The sequence below is a fragment of the Rhinoderma darwinii genome, chromosome 5 (assembly GCF_050947455.1).
Source record: "Rhinoderma darwinii isolate aRhiDar2 chromosome 5, aRhiDar2.hap1, whole genome shotgun sequence".
NCBI classification, from domain to species: domain Eukaryota; kingdom Metazoa; phylum Chordata; class Amphibia; order Anura; family Rhinodermatidae; genus Rhinoderma; species Rhinoderma darwinii.
The window spans coordinates 59,988,516-60,004,492 of record NC_134691.1 but is presented as its reverse complement, the minus strand read 5'-3'; the positions used below and the strand labels follow the sequence as shown (position 1 = coordinate 60,004,492).

Below are 15,977 nucleotides of genomic sequence, written 5' to 3'. Positions count from 1 at the left end.
TTCCTGCTATGGAGTGGTTACTACCTACCAAAAGTGGCCTAAAGAACAAGCAGTGAACCAGCAAAAGGGTCATGGACGCCATGGGTAATTAATGCGAATGGGGAGCAAAGGCTAACCTACCAATCTGATCCCACAAAAGGGCTACTGTAGCACAGATTATTGAAAAAGTTACTGCTGACTATGATAAAAAGGTGTCAGAACACACAGAGCATCGCAGCTTGCTTGGTTTGGAGCAATGTAACCGCAGACTGGTCAGAGCGCCCATGCTGACCCCTACCCACTGTCAAAAGCGCCCACAATCGGCACATTAAAATCAGTAGGGGACCATGGAGCAATGGAAGAAGATAGCCTGGTCTCTTGAATCACGTCTTCTTTTCCATCATGTGGACGTCTAGCTGCTTGTGTGTCGCTTACCTGGGAAAGAGATGGCACAGAATTCACTACGGGAAGAAGACAAGCCAGCGGAGGCAGTGTGACGCTGTAACGTCTATGGCCGCGGACAGTCGTTCTGACTTATGCTCTGACGGCCATGGCCATGGACGTGTGAGTTCTCAGCAGCATCTCCCTCTTGAGAGACACCGGCACTCACTTCCTGGTTCAGTGACTGTCTTCCGCAGGGTGCGCACGGCCTTAAAGGGCCAGTACGCGTCCAGTTGCAGTGAATCTGCAATCAACCCAGAATGCTGCTGGACTGTAAAAAGGACTCTGCCCTCTTAATTATTGCCTGAGCGTTGTTGTGTTACCTTAGTTTGTCTTGCAAATGGTCTCCTAGTGTTTTCCAGTTCCCAGTGTTACCCGTTCCTGCTGCCTGTACCCTGTATCCTGTGCTACCGTTCCTCTGTGCCGTCTAGAGTTGAAGTCGAGTTGTGTCTTCCACTGCATCTACTCTGTTACACCCACCGGGTGTCTGCCTGCTGCCGGAGCCTCATCTTTAGCCTGAATCACCGCTACTGTCTACATTGCCACAGGTACCCTTGCTGGACTATAGACATTGTATTGTACCTGGTTGGCCAGCTGCCTTTCCGCTTTGTGGTATGGTCCAGTGGGTCCACACCCCGCATCGTGACAGTACGCTCAGGCCAGGGACCCCGCTGGTCAATTCAAAGGTCTGTCATCCTCCCAAGCCATGGAGGCGGACCTGCAGGATCTGCGAGCACAACAGGATCAAGTTCTTGGAGCAGTAGATTCCATGGCACAGCAGCTTGGGGCGCTAGCTACTTCCTTCTCTGCTCCTGTTCAAGTTCTTGCGATTGAACCTCCTGCTACACCTCCTGGCAGCTTCGGTTCTGATTCTCGGTTCATGCAGTTATTCCATATAGTGTTCGAGGAGCCTGGACGAGTCTCGTCGGCAGCCACTGCTATGCTGAACCTTTGCCAGGGGAACGCCTCCGTGAGCGAGTACACCATCCAGTCTCGGACCCTGGCAGGAGAACTATCCTGGAACAATGAGGCATTGGTAGCTTCCTTCTGGCATGGCCTATCACCCGAGATCAAGGATGAACTTGCTGCCCGGGATCTACCATCTATCTTGGACAACCTGATTCTACTTGCCACTCGAGTGGACATAAGGCTCAAGGAAAGATCTCAAGAAGTTCGAGAAGAGAGACGGTTTCCTAGACTGGCATCCAACTTCCAGCAACGCCTCTTGCCTTCTTCTACTGCTTCACCCGAGTTCCCTATGCAGGTGGACCGGCTTAAACGGTCAGTCCAGGAGAAGCAGCGCAGGTGCACCTATATATGCTTATATCGCGGCCTCGCTGGCCATGTCATGCGTCTGTGTCCCCAGAAGCCAAAAAAAAACAACGCCTAGGATTGGTTGGGGAGACAACTCTGGGCGATACTGCGTTTAATAGAGAACTCTCCTCCAAACTGTTCATTCCTGTGGCAATCGTCGCAGAAGAGAGGCCCCATCCGGTCTCTGCCTACCTGGACTCTAGCTCTGCAGCCAATTTCATCTGCAAAGACCTTGTGGACCTGCTTCATTTGCCCAATGTTCTGCTGGAGAGGCCGTTGACAGTTACCTCGGTAGATGGACTGCCGCTGCCTGATCCAATTTTGTCCTTGACCAAGCCGCTGAAGTGGGAGCCCTTCACTCCGAGCTCATCTCTCTGTTTGTCCTGCCCAAGGCCGTCAACCCCATGCTGCCAGGTTTGCCTTGGCTCCATCTACACGCCCCAGTCCTGGATTGGAATTCCTTAGAGGTTCTCCATTGGGGGGCCCACTCGATTGGGAATCGGGAGTTACTACTCGATTGGGAATCGGGAGTTACTGGCCATCAAGCTGGCTCTGCAAGAATGGAGACACCTACTAGAAGGCGCAGATCATCCAATCCTGGTCTTCACGGACCACAAGAACATGACCTATCTTTAGACGGCCCAACGGCTGAATCCTCGTCAAGCCAGGTGGTCGCTGTCCTTTGCTCAGTTCCAGTTTGAGCTCCACTACCGATCTGCCGACAAGAATCTGAGGGCTGATGCCTTGTCTAGGTCGTTTGAGACAGAGGACACTGTGGAGTCCCCACAGAATATTATTGATCCTTCTTGCATCTTCTCTGTCAACCCTCTGCTAGTTAGAGATATTCCTCCGGGAAGGACTTTTGTACGTCTGGCAGACAGAGGAAGAATCCTTCGCTGGGGTCACAGTCCCAAGCTGGCAGGTCACGCAGGTGCCCGTAAGACCCGAGACCTAATTGCCCGTCAGTTCTGGTAGCCCACGCTGCCCAAAGATGTCACAGACTTTGTCTCCTCCTATACGGTATGCACAGCAAATAAAGTTGCCCACTCCAGACCAGCTGGTCTGCTCCAACCACTGCCTGTGCCTGATGCACTCTGGCAACATATTGCAATGGACTTTGTTACAGATCTGCCTCTCTCTGCTGGATGCAGTGTGATCTGGGTGGTGGTGGATCGATTTTCTTCCTCTGACTGGCCTGCCTTCTGCTGCCCGACTGGCTGATCTCTTCGTTCAACACATCTTCCGTCTGCACGGCTTGCCTCTGCGTATTGTCTCGGATCGAGGGGTCCGGTTCACCACGATGTTCTGGAGAGCACTCTGTGGTCTCCTCGGTGTAAAGTTGGACTTCTCCTCTGCCTATCATCCTCAGTCCAATGGTCAAGTCGAAAGGGTTAACCAGATTATGGAGAACTATCTGCGGCACTTTGTCTCCAGGCGGCATGATGACTGGGTGCAGCTGCTCCCGTGGGCTGAGTTCTCCTATAATAACCATACTAGTGAGTCCACCACCTCCAGTCCATTCTTCATTGTCTACAGCCAAGATCCTTGAATACCTCCTCCTGTCTCTACTATGTCCCAGGTGCCTGCAGCTGACTCTACCTTCAGGGACTTTCTGCAGATATGGCAACAGACCCGATCTTCTATTCTGCTGGCGGTGGACCGCATGAAGAGAAAGGCAGACACTAGAAGACGAGAACCTCCCCAATTTCTACCAGGTACAAAGGTCTGGCTGTCTTCCAGGAATATCCGGCTGAGGGTTCCGTCTTGCTTATTTGCTCCCAGGTTTCTCGGACCCTTCGAGATTTTGCTGCAAATTAATCCTGTATTTTATAAGCTACGGCTGCCTCCTATCCTCAAGATCCCTAACTCCTTCCATGTCTCCCTGCTGAAGCCCGTGGTCCTGAACCGCTACTCCAGGACTCCTAGTTCCGCAGTGGCTCCTGGCGGCTCGTCAGGGACATTCGATGTAAGGGAGATCCTGGCTACCAAGAAAGTGAGAGGAAGGACGTTTTATTTGGTGGATTGGGGAGCATTTGTTCCAGAAGAGAGGTCTTGGGAGCCAGAGGAGAACATCAATGCCCCTGTCCTTGTGAAGAAGTTTCTCTCCCGCTCTGGCCCTAAGAGGAGGGGGCGTAAGAGGGGGGGATACTGTAACGTCTATGGCCGTGGACCGTCGTTCTGACTTACCCTCTGACGGCCTCGGCCATGGACGTGTGAGTTCCCGGTGGCATCTCCCTCCTGAGAGATACTGGCACTCATTTCCTGGTTCAGTGACTGTCTCCCGCAGGGCGGGCGCGCCCGTGCGTGCACGGCCTTAAAGGGCCAGTACGGGTCCAGTTGCAGTGAATCTGCAATCAACCTAGAATGCTGCTGGACTATAAAAAGGACTCTGACCTCTTGATTATTGCCTGAAGGTTGTGTTACCTTAGTTTGTCTTGCAAATGGTCTCCTATTGTTTTCCAGTTCCCAGTGTTACCCGTTCCTGCTGCCTGTACCCTGTATCCTGTGCTACCGTGCCTCTGTGCCATCTAGAGTTAAAGTCGAGTTGTGTCTTCCACTGCATTTACTGTGTTACACCCACCAGGTGTCTGCCTGCTGCCGGAGCCTCATCTTTAGCCTGAATCACTGCTACTATCTACATTGCCACAGGTACCCTTGCTGGACTATAGACATTGTATTGTACCTGGTTGGGCAGCTGCCTTTCCGCTACGCGGTACGACCCAGTGGGTCCACACGCCGCATCGTGACAGATGCTCTGGGAAACCTTGGGTTCTGGCATTCATGTAGATGTTACTTTGACACAAACCACCTACCTAAACATTATTGCAGGCCAAGTACACCTGTCCATGGCAACGGTATTTTCTAATGGCAGTGGGCTCTTGCAGCAGGATAATGCGCCCTGTCACTCTGAAAAAATTGTTCAGGAATAGTTTGAGAAACATGACAAAGAGTTCAAGTTGTTGAATTGGCCTCCAAATTCCCCAGATCTCAATCTGATTGATCGTTGGTGGGATGTGTAAGAGAAATAGTGTAAGGGAAAAATAAGTCTGATCTATGGAGGCCCCACCTATCAACTTACAGAACTTAAAGGATCTGCTGCTAATTTCTTAGTGCCAGATACCACAGCGCACCTTCAGACAGGGGCGTAGCTAAAGGCTCAAGGACCCTGGTGTAAGAATTCAGCTTGGGCCCCCCTACCCAACCCCAACACCACCAGACCCCTGCGCACGACCATGCCCAGCCGCCTTTTCCAACAGCCCCCATGGATGCCCCTACAGTATAATTCCCCCATAGCTGCCTCCATAGTGTAATGCCCCCACACAGTATAATGCTCCCCATAGCTTCTTCTTCTTCTTCTTCTTCTTCTTCTTCTCGTAGTGAATTCTGTGCCATCTCTTTCCCAGGTAAGCGACACACAAGCAGCTAGACATCCACATGATGGAAAAGAAGACGTGATTCAAGAGACCAGGCTATCTTCTTCCATTGCTCCATGGTCCCCTACTGATTTTAATGTGCCGATTGTGGGCGCTTTTGACAGTGGGTTAGGGTCAGCATGGGCGCTCTGACCAGTCTGCGGTTACATTGCTCCAAACCCAGCAAGCTGCGATGCTCTGTGTGTTCTGACACCTTTTTATCATAGTCAGCAGTAACTTTTTCAATAATCTGTGCTACAGTAGCTCTTTTGTGGGATCAGATTGGGCAGGTTAGCCTTTGCTCCCCATTCGCATCAATCCATGGCGTTGCTGGTTCACTGCTTGTTCTTTAGGCCACTTTTGGTAGGTAGCAACCACTCCATAGCAGAAATACTCCCACAAGAACTGCCATTTTGGAGATGCACTGACCCAGTTGTCTAGCCATCACAATTTGTCACTTCTCAAAGTGGCTCATATCTTTACACATGCCCATTTTTCCTGCTTCCAACACATCAATTTCAAGAACTGACTGTTCACTTGCTGCCTACTATTTCCCACCCCTTGACAGACGCCATTGTAACAAGATAAATAATGTTATTCAATTTACCGGTCAGTGGTTTTAATGTTAAGGCTAAACAGTGTGTATATCTATATATATATATATATATATATATATATATATATATATATATATATGTGTCACCCTTTTCACTGAGATGCTTGCAGGCATCCACTATACTGTATATATATATATATATATATATATATATATATATATATATATATATGTGTATATACACACACACTAAGGGTGTGAAACCCATGACCGCAGACTACTCCCCCCCTGACGGTCGCAGCCATGGATCAGTGAGCGCTGGCCCGCATCTCCTCCTCAGTAGACGCCAGTGCTCACTTCCGCTTCACTCTGCTGTGTTCCGTAGGGTGCGCGCACGCGCTCGTGCCCGGTCTTAAATGGCCAGCGTACGCACCTGAATTGTATACCAAATTAGCCCATGTTCACTCTGGTCTATAAGATGGGCACTTCCCCTTCCTTCATTGCCTGAGCGTTGTTGTGTTACCCGTGTTAGTCTGTGCAAATGGTCCCTTAGTGTTTTCCAGTTCCCAGTGTTCCCGTTCCTGCTACCTGTATCCTGTATCCCGTGTTATCTTGTTCCTGTGCCGTAAAGAGTTGGAGTCATGTTGTGCTGTATACTACGCCTTCCGTGTTACACCATGCCTGGTGCCTGCTTGCTGCCAAGGTCCCATACAAGCCCACCATCGCTATTGTCTGAAGTTACCACAGGTACCCTTATCCAAACTATAGACTGTGTGTCACGAAGGGTCTGTAGACCCACTGGACCGTACCGCCTTGGCGGTAGGGCAGCTGGCCAACAGGGCGCAGGTCATAGTATATGGTATATAGGATACCTGTGGCAGCACGGACAGTAGCTTGGCAGGAACTAGGCAGCAGGTGGACGACAGGCGTGGGTAGGCAGTCAAGCGTGGAATCCAGCACGGCACGACAATAGCAAGCACGGCACTAGATCGGGATATAGGAACAGGAGCAGGAACGGGAAACACTGGGAGCAGGAAACACTAGGGGACCAATTTGCATAGACAGACTAAGGAAACACAACAACTCTCAGGCATCAAACTAGGGGTCTGGACCCCTCTTATAGTCCAGGGTACTCACGGCAGAGGTGAGTGGATGCAAGTGCTAGCATCTCCTGAGGAGGAGGCTGGGGCCAGCGCTTGCTGACTCGTGGCTGCGGCTGTGAGCGGGAGGTTGGAGCTGACAGCCCGCAGCCACGGACATTACACTGTGACTTGGTATCCTGTTGGCCGGCTGCTATCCTGCTACGGCGGTACGGCCCAATGGGTCCACGCACCCATCGTGACAAAGGAGTTATATGAAAAGTGCCCCATAAGGCCTCACGCATGCTAGCATATTTGGGATCTGTATTGCATGGATCCCAAATACTGTGTTAATGCATTTTAATGGGCCATGCATACCACCGTATCAAAAGAATTTGCATTAAAAAAACAACTAGCAGTATTCTCCAATAGATACTATATTTATATCTAGTACGTCTAGAGGAAAACAGTCCATGAAACGGATCCCCACACGAAACTAAGCTACGTGCAATATGCTACGCAATACAATTCTGTACTGGGCACCGTATTACACGCTTTAATACACATGAGTCCTAACTCATCTTTCTGGACTCCTGTGTAGTGAGAGGGGGATAAGAAGGTTGAATTATCTTCTTTTTTTCCCCCAGAAACAGCGCCTTGACTTCTCCTTGGTTTTTATTTGGTATTGCAGCACATCTTTTTCAAGAAAATGGAGTTACCTGTTGTCCCCATCATCTATCATAAATAACATTTATTCAAATTTAAGAAATCAATACATTCATTATTATATTATAATTTTAGGGTAAAATTCTTTTAGGAAAAATGTTTCCGTTTTGTCCTAATTGTGGTAATTAACCGATATTTTACTGCACTGTGTGGATGGATATACCCTTACCTAGAAAAGACTATGCACTATGAAGCCTGTAATTACTGTATATAACAGAAATTTCCAGGAACATTTCATCATACCCTTCAGCTATAAATACGTCTTCTGTCCTAAACAACTATTTTGCACATAGTATTTAGAATGTCTCAATAATTTATCACCTGATGACATTTACTGAGCGCTGTTGTAGAAGGGACTTAAAGATGCCAAGAAGATTTTGATTAAATAAAGTCACAGGCTCAATGACTTCAAGCTCTATAAAGCAATACATGAAGTTATATTATATATATTATCTGTCTCTTCATCCATCTTTCTACTCTCTCCAGCAAATGAATACGGTGTAAGCTTCTAAAATAACAGATCAATCACACGGAATGTAATGTCACTTCTAAATGAATCAAACAATCCTCCGCCGCTGCAGGCAGTTCTCTGATCTATGAAGACAATGGGAATTGATGATGATTCTGCTGCTGAAATGGTTGGCAACATGGTAATAGCCATTTTGTCACAAATCCAACAACTGTCTCCAACAAATATGTCAATCGTTAATGATAAACACTGCAACGATTTCCAGTTTCTGAATTTATGAGATATATCTGAAGTAAGGAATTATATCCCATAAGTGGCAAGCGATTTTCCACGACGCTATGAAGAAAGATGCCATCAATAGTCATTTGGATGGAAGAAACTGGAGATGAAGGTCATGTCAAACTGGACAATGTTCTTAATCTTTTTAAATACTAAAAGTTTTAAAGGTTAACTAAACTTTCAAAAATCTTTTGACATGTCAGAAGTTTTGATTGGTTGGGGTCTGAGCACTGAGACCCCCACCGATCGCTGAAACAAAAAGGCAGAAGCGCTCGGAAGAGCTCTGAGCTGCTTCGTTTCTGATCTGCTTTTCTTGGAAAGCTGATGTAATGGTGTACGGATTCAATAGACTTTCTATTGAGCCTGTGCACCAATTACTCAGCACTCTCCCAAGCGCTTCTGCTGCATTGTTTCAGTGATCCGTGGGGGTCTCAGTGCTCAGACCCACACCAATCAAAACTTCTGACATGTCACTATGACATGTCAGAAGTTTTTGGAAAGTTTAGCGGAAGTGGCACCCACAAGAGTGCTGTGACCAGTGGCGTAGCTAGTGGGGGACGGTGGTCCTGGGACCACTGAGATGATCCTGCTGCGCCTACCATGACCAACGCCGCGACACTACAGTATTATTTAATCTAGCAGATGTGCCGCACGCTAGGCTGCTAGAGCACGTTTCTGATGCTGCCGTCAGGAGTAGAAGAAGCCTGCGTGTGAGGAGAGGGTGAGCAGGCACCCCTCCTTGATGGATAGTTATATAGTTAGGGTTTATATACAGGGATAATGGCTAGTATATTCAGGGATGATGGGGGTTAATACAGGGATGATGGCTGGACTATCCATCATCCCTGTATATACAGTTAGGTCCAGAATTATTTGGACATTGACACAAGTTTTGGCATTTTAGCTGTTTACCAAAACATATTGAATATACAGTTAAATAATCAATATGGGATTAAAGTGTAGATGCTCACATTTACTTTGAGGGTATTCACATCCTAATTTGAGGAAGGGTTTAGGAATAACAGCTCTTTAATATCTAGCTGGCTCTTTTTCAAGGGACCAAAGGTAATTGGACAATTATCTGAAAAGCGATTTAATGGGCTGCATGGGCTATTCCCTCGTTACTCCATCATCAGTTACGCAGGTAAAAGGTGTGGAGTTGATTCCAGGTGTGGCATTTGCATTTGGAAGCTGTTGCTGTGAACCCACAACATGAGGTCAAGGGAGCTCTCAATGCAAGTGAAACAGACCAATGCAAGTGAAACAGAATCCTTTCCATGGTTAAGAAAAACCCCTTCACAACATCTACCCAAGTGAAGAACGCTCTCCTGGAAGTAGGTCTATTAGTTACATAGCTACATAGTTACATAGTTACATAGTTACATAGTTACATAGTTAGTACGGCTGAAAAAAGACACATGTCCATCAAGTTCAACCAAGGGACGGGAAAAGGGAAGGAAAAATTTCTACACATAGGAGCTAATATTTTTTTGTTCTAGGAAATTATCTAACCCTTTTTTAAAGCCATCTACTGTCCCTGCTGTGACCAGCTCCTGCGGTAGGCTATTCCATAGACTCACAGTTCTCACAGTAAAGAAGCCTTGTCGCCTCTGCAGCTTGAACCTTTTTTTCTCCAGACGGAGGGAGTGCCCCCTTGTTTTTTGAGGGGGTTTTACAAGGAACAGGATTTCACCATATTTTTTGTATGTGCCATTAATATATTTATATAAGTTAATCATGTCCCCCCTTAGTCGTCTTTTTTCAAGGCTAAATAGGTTTAATTCTTTCAATCTTTCCTCATAACTTAAATTCTCCATGCCCCTAATTAGCTTCGTTGCTCTTCTTTGTATTTTTTCCAACTCCAGGGCATCCTTTCTATGAACTGGAGCCCAGAACTGAACTGCATATTCTAGATGAGGCCTCACTAATACTTTGTAAAGTGGCAATATTACATCACTGTCCCGTGAGTCCATGCCTCTTTTAATACACGACAATATCCTGCTGGCCTTTGAAGCAGCTGATTGACACTGCATGCTGTTATTGAGTTTATGATTTACAAGAACACCCAGATCCTTCTCAACAAGTGAATCCGCCAGTGTAGCTCCCCCTAGGACATATGATGCATGCAGGTTGTTGGTACCCAGATGCATAACTTTACATTTATCTACATTAAACTTCATCTGCCAAGTGGACGCCCAAACACTTAGTTTGTTTAAATCTGCCTGCAATTCATGAACATCTTCCATAGACTGAACTATATTACATAGCTTGGTGTCATCTGCAAAAATAGAAATAGTGCTATTAATCCCATCTTCTATATCATTAATAAATAAGTTGAATAATAGTGGTCCCAGCACTGAACCCTGGGGTACACCACTTATTACCGGGGACCATTCAGAGTAGGAATCATTGACCACAACTCTCTGGATACGGTCCTTGAGCCAATTCTCAATCCAATTACAAACTATATTTTCTAAACCTATAGTCCTTAATTTACCCATTAGGCGTCTATGGGGGACAGTGTCAAATGCCTTTGCAAAGTCCAAAAACACTAGAATCACAGCGGCCCCTCTGTCTATACTTGTGCTCACCTCTTCATAAAAACAGATTAGGTTAGTTTGACAACTTCTGTCCTTAGTAAAACCGTGCTGGCTGTCACTTATAATGCTATTTATCGTCACATAATCCTGTATATAGTCCCTCAATAGCCCCTCAAACATTTTCCCCACGATGGATGTTAAGCTTACTGGTCTATAATTACCCGGGGAGGACCTAGAGCCCTTTTTGAAAATAGGCACCACATTTGCGCTGCGCCAGTCCCTTGGCACTATACCAGTCACTAGAGATTCTCTGAATATTATGAAAAGGGGGACAGAAATAACTGAACTAAGCTCTTTAAGAATTCTAGGGTGTAACCCATCTGGTCCCGGGGCCTTGTGCACATTTATTTTATTTAATTTAGCTTGGACCATATCTACATTCATCCAATTCAGTATATCAACTGATATATTAACAGCACTGGCACCGGCTACATCAGCTGCTCTTTCTTCTGTTGTATATACAGAGCTAAAGAACCCATTTAGTAACTCTGCCTTCTCTTGATCCCCTGTGATCAACTCCCCATTACCATTATCTAGGGGTCCTACATGTTCAGACCTTGGCTTTTTAGCATTTATATACTTGAAGAATTTTTTGGGATTTGTTTTACTATCCTTGGCCACCTGCCTTTCATTTTGTATTTTTGCTAATTTTATTACATTTTTACAGATTTTATTAAGCTCTTTATATTTTACAAAGGCTACAGCTGTACCCTCAGATTTGTATTTTTTAAATGGCCTTTTTTTGTCGTGTATTGCCCCTTTCACAGAAGGTGTAAGCCATGTGGGGTTTAATTTGAGTCGTTTATACTTGTTACCTATAGGAATACATTTTGCACTATAATAACTCAAAGTAGATTTGAAAATCTCCCATTTATCATTTGTTCCATTATTTGACATTAGTTCTTCCCAGTCCATATCCTGAATTGCAGCCCTCATCCTGGGGAAATTGGCTTTCTTAAAATTAAATGTTTTTGCCCTCCCAGCCTGCGTTTGTTTTTTACAGTATAGGTAAAATGTAACTATATTATGATCACTGTTACCAAGGTTTTCACGAACATTGACATTCCCAACAAGATCTGCATTATTAGAAATGACCAAATCCAACAGAGCTTCACCTCTAGTCGGGTCTTGCACAAACTGGCCCATAAAATTTTCCTGCAACAGGTTGAGGAAATGTCTCCCCTTTGCAGTTGAAGCTGAACCATGACACCAATTAATATCTCCCATTATCACTACAGTACCCGCCTGTGCAGCCCGCTCCATCTGTTTATATAGCTGTTTATATAGCTGAACTTCCATCTCCTCAGTTATATTGGGGGGTCTATAGATTACACCAAAAGTAATTTTTTCAGTGTTTACCTCCCTTTCTAGTTCCACCCACAAGGTTTCAACCTCCTCACAGTATTCACCCACTATTGTCTCTTTCAGACTCGCCTTCATATCATTTCTCACATACAGACATACACCACCACCTTTCCTATTTGTCCTGTCTTTCCGAAACAGTGTAAAACCCTGTAGATTTACAGCCCAGTCATGTGAAGAGTCCAGCCATGTTTCAGCAACACCAACTATATCTATATTTTCTTCCAGTATCAAGGCCTCCAGCTCCCCCATTTTGCTTGCTAGACTTCTGGCATTTGTGAACATACACTTTAACTTGCCTGTCAGTTTTTCACTTTTATTATCAGAAATGTGATTTGACATTAATTGGGCCTTTTTATTTACACTGATGTTTTGTAACGAAAGTATCTCCTTATCTTGTTGTCTAGTCCTCTCCCCACATTCTGTTTCTCCCCCCACCAATATAGTCTGACCCCTCTCTAACCTGGCTACCCCTTTTTTTTCTACATTGACCTCCCTCCTCAGCCCTAGTTTAAATACTCCACCACCCCAGCTAGAATTCTCTCCCCCAGCACAGCGGACCCCCTTCCATTTAGGTGCAAATCATCTGCAGAATACAGTTTGTACCCTAATGAAAAGTCAGCCCAGTGCTCTAGGAACCCAAATCCTTCTCCTCTACACCAAGACTTCAGCCATGCATTTAACTCCCTGAGCTCCCGCTGTCTTTCCTGTGATGCGCATGGCACAGGCAGTATTCCTGAGAATACTACTTTGGAGCTCCTTCCCTTCAGCTTGTAGCCTAGTTCTTTAAAATTATTCTTAAGGCTCCTCCACCTACCATTTATTCTGTCGTTGGTACCGACATGGACCACGACAGCTGGATCATCACCAGCCCCTCCCAGCAATTTATCCACCCGTTCCACCACATGCCGAACAATGGCACCAGGGAGACAGCAAACCATTCGGTTGAGGTGGTCTTGGCGACAAATTATTCTATCCGTCTTCCTGATTATAGAATCCCCTACGACTATCAATTGTCTCGGCTTACCTGCATTACCATCCCGCCGACTACTAGCTGGGCTGTTCTCCCGGCTGTTAGGGAGATCAGTATCCACTAGGGCTGCCATTTCTGAGACTGACACCCTCGCATCATCACCCAACTTGGCAATCTTGCCTGGAATGTCAGAAACCGGATCGGCCTTCCTTTTCTTTGACCCCTTTCTACTGCCCCTAACTACATTAACCCAGCTACTAAGTATCTAAGTCTACCACAAAGAGAAAACTTCATGAGAGCAAATACAGAGGGTTCACCACAAGGTGCAAACCACTAATCAGCCTCAAAAGTAGGAAGGCCAGATTACACTTTGCCAAACAACATCTAAAGAATCCAGCCCAGTTCTGGAACAGCACGAAACTAAGATCAACCTGTACCAGAATGATGGGAGGAAGAAAGTATGGAGAAGGCTTGGAACGGCTCATGATCCAAAGCACACCACATCCTCTGTAAAACATGGTGGGGCAGTGTGATGGCATGGGCATGCATGGCTGCCAAAGGCACTGGGCACTAGTGTTTATTGATGATGTGACTGAAGACAGAAGCAGCCGGAATTCTGAGGTGTTCAGGGATTTACTTTCTGCTCAGATTCAACCAAATGCAGCAAGGTTGATTGGACGTCACTTCACAGTACAGATGGGCAATGACCCAAAACATACTGTGAAAGCAACCCAGGAGTTTTTTAAGGCAAAGAAGTGTAATATTCTGCAATGGCCAAGTCAATCACCAGATCTCAACCTGATCGAGCTGCATTTCACTTGCTTAAGACAAAACTTGAGGCAGAAAGACCCACAAACAAGCAACAACTGAAGACAGCTGCATGGGTTCCAGATTTCAGGCAGTCATTGCCTGCAAAGGATTCTCTACAAAGTATTTAAAAAAAAAACACATTTTATTTCTGGTAATGTTAATTTGTCCAATTACTTTTGAGCCCCTGAAATGAGGAGGCTGTGTAGAAAAATGGTCGCAATTCCTAAACGTTTCACAGGATATTTTTGTTCACCCCCTTGAATTAAACCTGAAAGTCTACACTTCAATTGCATCTCAGTTGTTTAATTTCAAATCCAATGTGGTGGCATGCAGAGCCCAAATCATGAAGATTGTGTCACTGTCCAAATAATTCTGGACCTAACTGTAACTCCCATCATCCCTGTATATCACAACCATCAATCCCTGTATATACCAGCCATCATTCCTGTATATAACCCCCATCATCCCTGTATATAACAACCATCAATCCCTGTATATACCAGCCATCATTCCTGTATATAACCCCCATCATCCCTGTATATAATAACCATCAATTCCTGTATATATCAGCCATCATTCCTGTATATAACCCCCATCATCCCTGTATATAACAACCATCAATCCCTGTATATATCAGCCATCATTCCTGTATATAACCCCCATCATCCCTGTATATAACAACCATCAATCCCTGTATATACAGGGATGATGGGGGTTATATACAGTGATGATGGCTGGACAGTGATGATGGCTGGTATATACAGGAATAATGGCTGGTATATACAGGCATGATGGGGTAATACATATGGATGTTGGGGTTATATACAGTGATGATGGCTGTATAATAAGTGCAACACACTAAGGCCCCATGCACACGGCCGTAATTTTGATCCGCAATTATGGACCGTAATTGCGGATCAAAGTGCGAACCCATTAATTTCTACTGCCCACGGACACATTCCCGTATATTTATGGGAACGTGTTCGGGCCATAGAAATAACCTGCAAAAAATAGGACATGTCCTATTTTTTTATTTTAGGGACCCTGCTCCCATACTTTATAATGGGAGCACGGCCCGCAAATGCAGGTGACTGTCCACGGCCGGCTGCAGGGGGCCTAAGTACTGACCCCCCACTATCCCCCAGCATTAAAAGGCCTGGCTGCATTCTGTAAAAATATACATGATAAACATGAGGTTTAGTTGATATTTTGGGCAAAATACCAAGCTCGCAACCTGCGTCAAGGGTCCTCATTGTCTTGCGAGTCCCTACACTTTCCTACACATTACATACAAAACATTGTTTTTTGTAGGAAGAGTAGTAGATTTTTTTTTAATATTAGATCATTTTAATTATAGACAAATTAAAAAAATCTTATACTTACCAGAAGTCTGTGTTTCTTCGTCACAGGCTACAGCAGTCACATGGGATGAAGTGTCATCCCAGCTGCAGAGCGTCATGTCGTCAGAGGGACGCGTCGCCATGGTAAGTAGAACATTTTTTTTTCTGTGCAGTTTTTCAAAGCGCACATTCCGGGCGGAAAACTGCACCACGCCCTGCGGCACACAGGGCGGATACGCGGTGTGCTTTTACACAGTGTATCCGCCCCGTGTGGACATACCCTATAAGGGAACTTGTCAGCAGTTTTGAGATAGAGCGGTGGGTCGAGCATGCGCACTACCTCTCCATTCTTGTGAAGGTCCCGGGAACGGCACGGTAAGCCCGTTCTAGTGATCTGTGTGGATCCCAGCAGTCAGACTCCCACCGATTAGATATTTATCACCTATCATAAGTGGATAGGTGATAATTAATGATTATGGGAAAACCCCTTAAGGCCCAAACAGGTCTGCTTGCTAAGGGGTTAAAGCATGCAGTTAGCTCCTAAGCTCCCTCTAGTGGCAGCTGCAGGCAACCAGAAGGTTATTCTTAAATCTATTTCTACGCAGGGAATTTGGAGCTCTGTTTACCACGGGGAAA

The 15,977-nt window shown here is 45.8% G+C and overlaps 1 protein-coding gene across 4 annotated transcripts in view; it reads left to right on the top strand.

The window, feature by feature from the left end:
* LRRCC1 (leucine rich repeat and coiled-coil centrosomal protein 1) overlaps positions 1–15,977 on the top strand; it is a 254,094-nt gene that overhangs the window by 158,987 nt on the left and 79,130 nt on the right. Inside the window, exon 1 of one of the 4 annotated variants that reach the window (XM_075826059.1) lies at positions 15,406–15,485. The exons of the other annotated variants lie outside the window; for them this stretch is intronic. The gene's annotated coding sequence lies outside the window, so the exon portion shown is untranslated. Of the gene's footprint in view, positions 1–15,405; positions 15,486–15,977 lie in introns of those variants that run through there. 4 annotated transcript variants of the gene reach the window in all.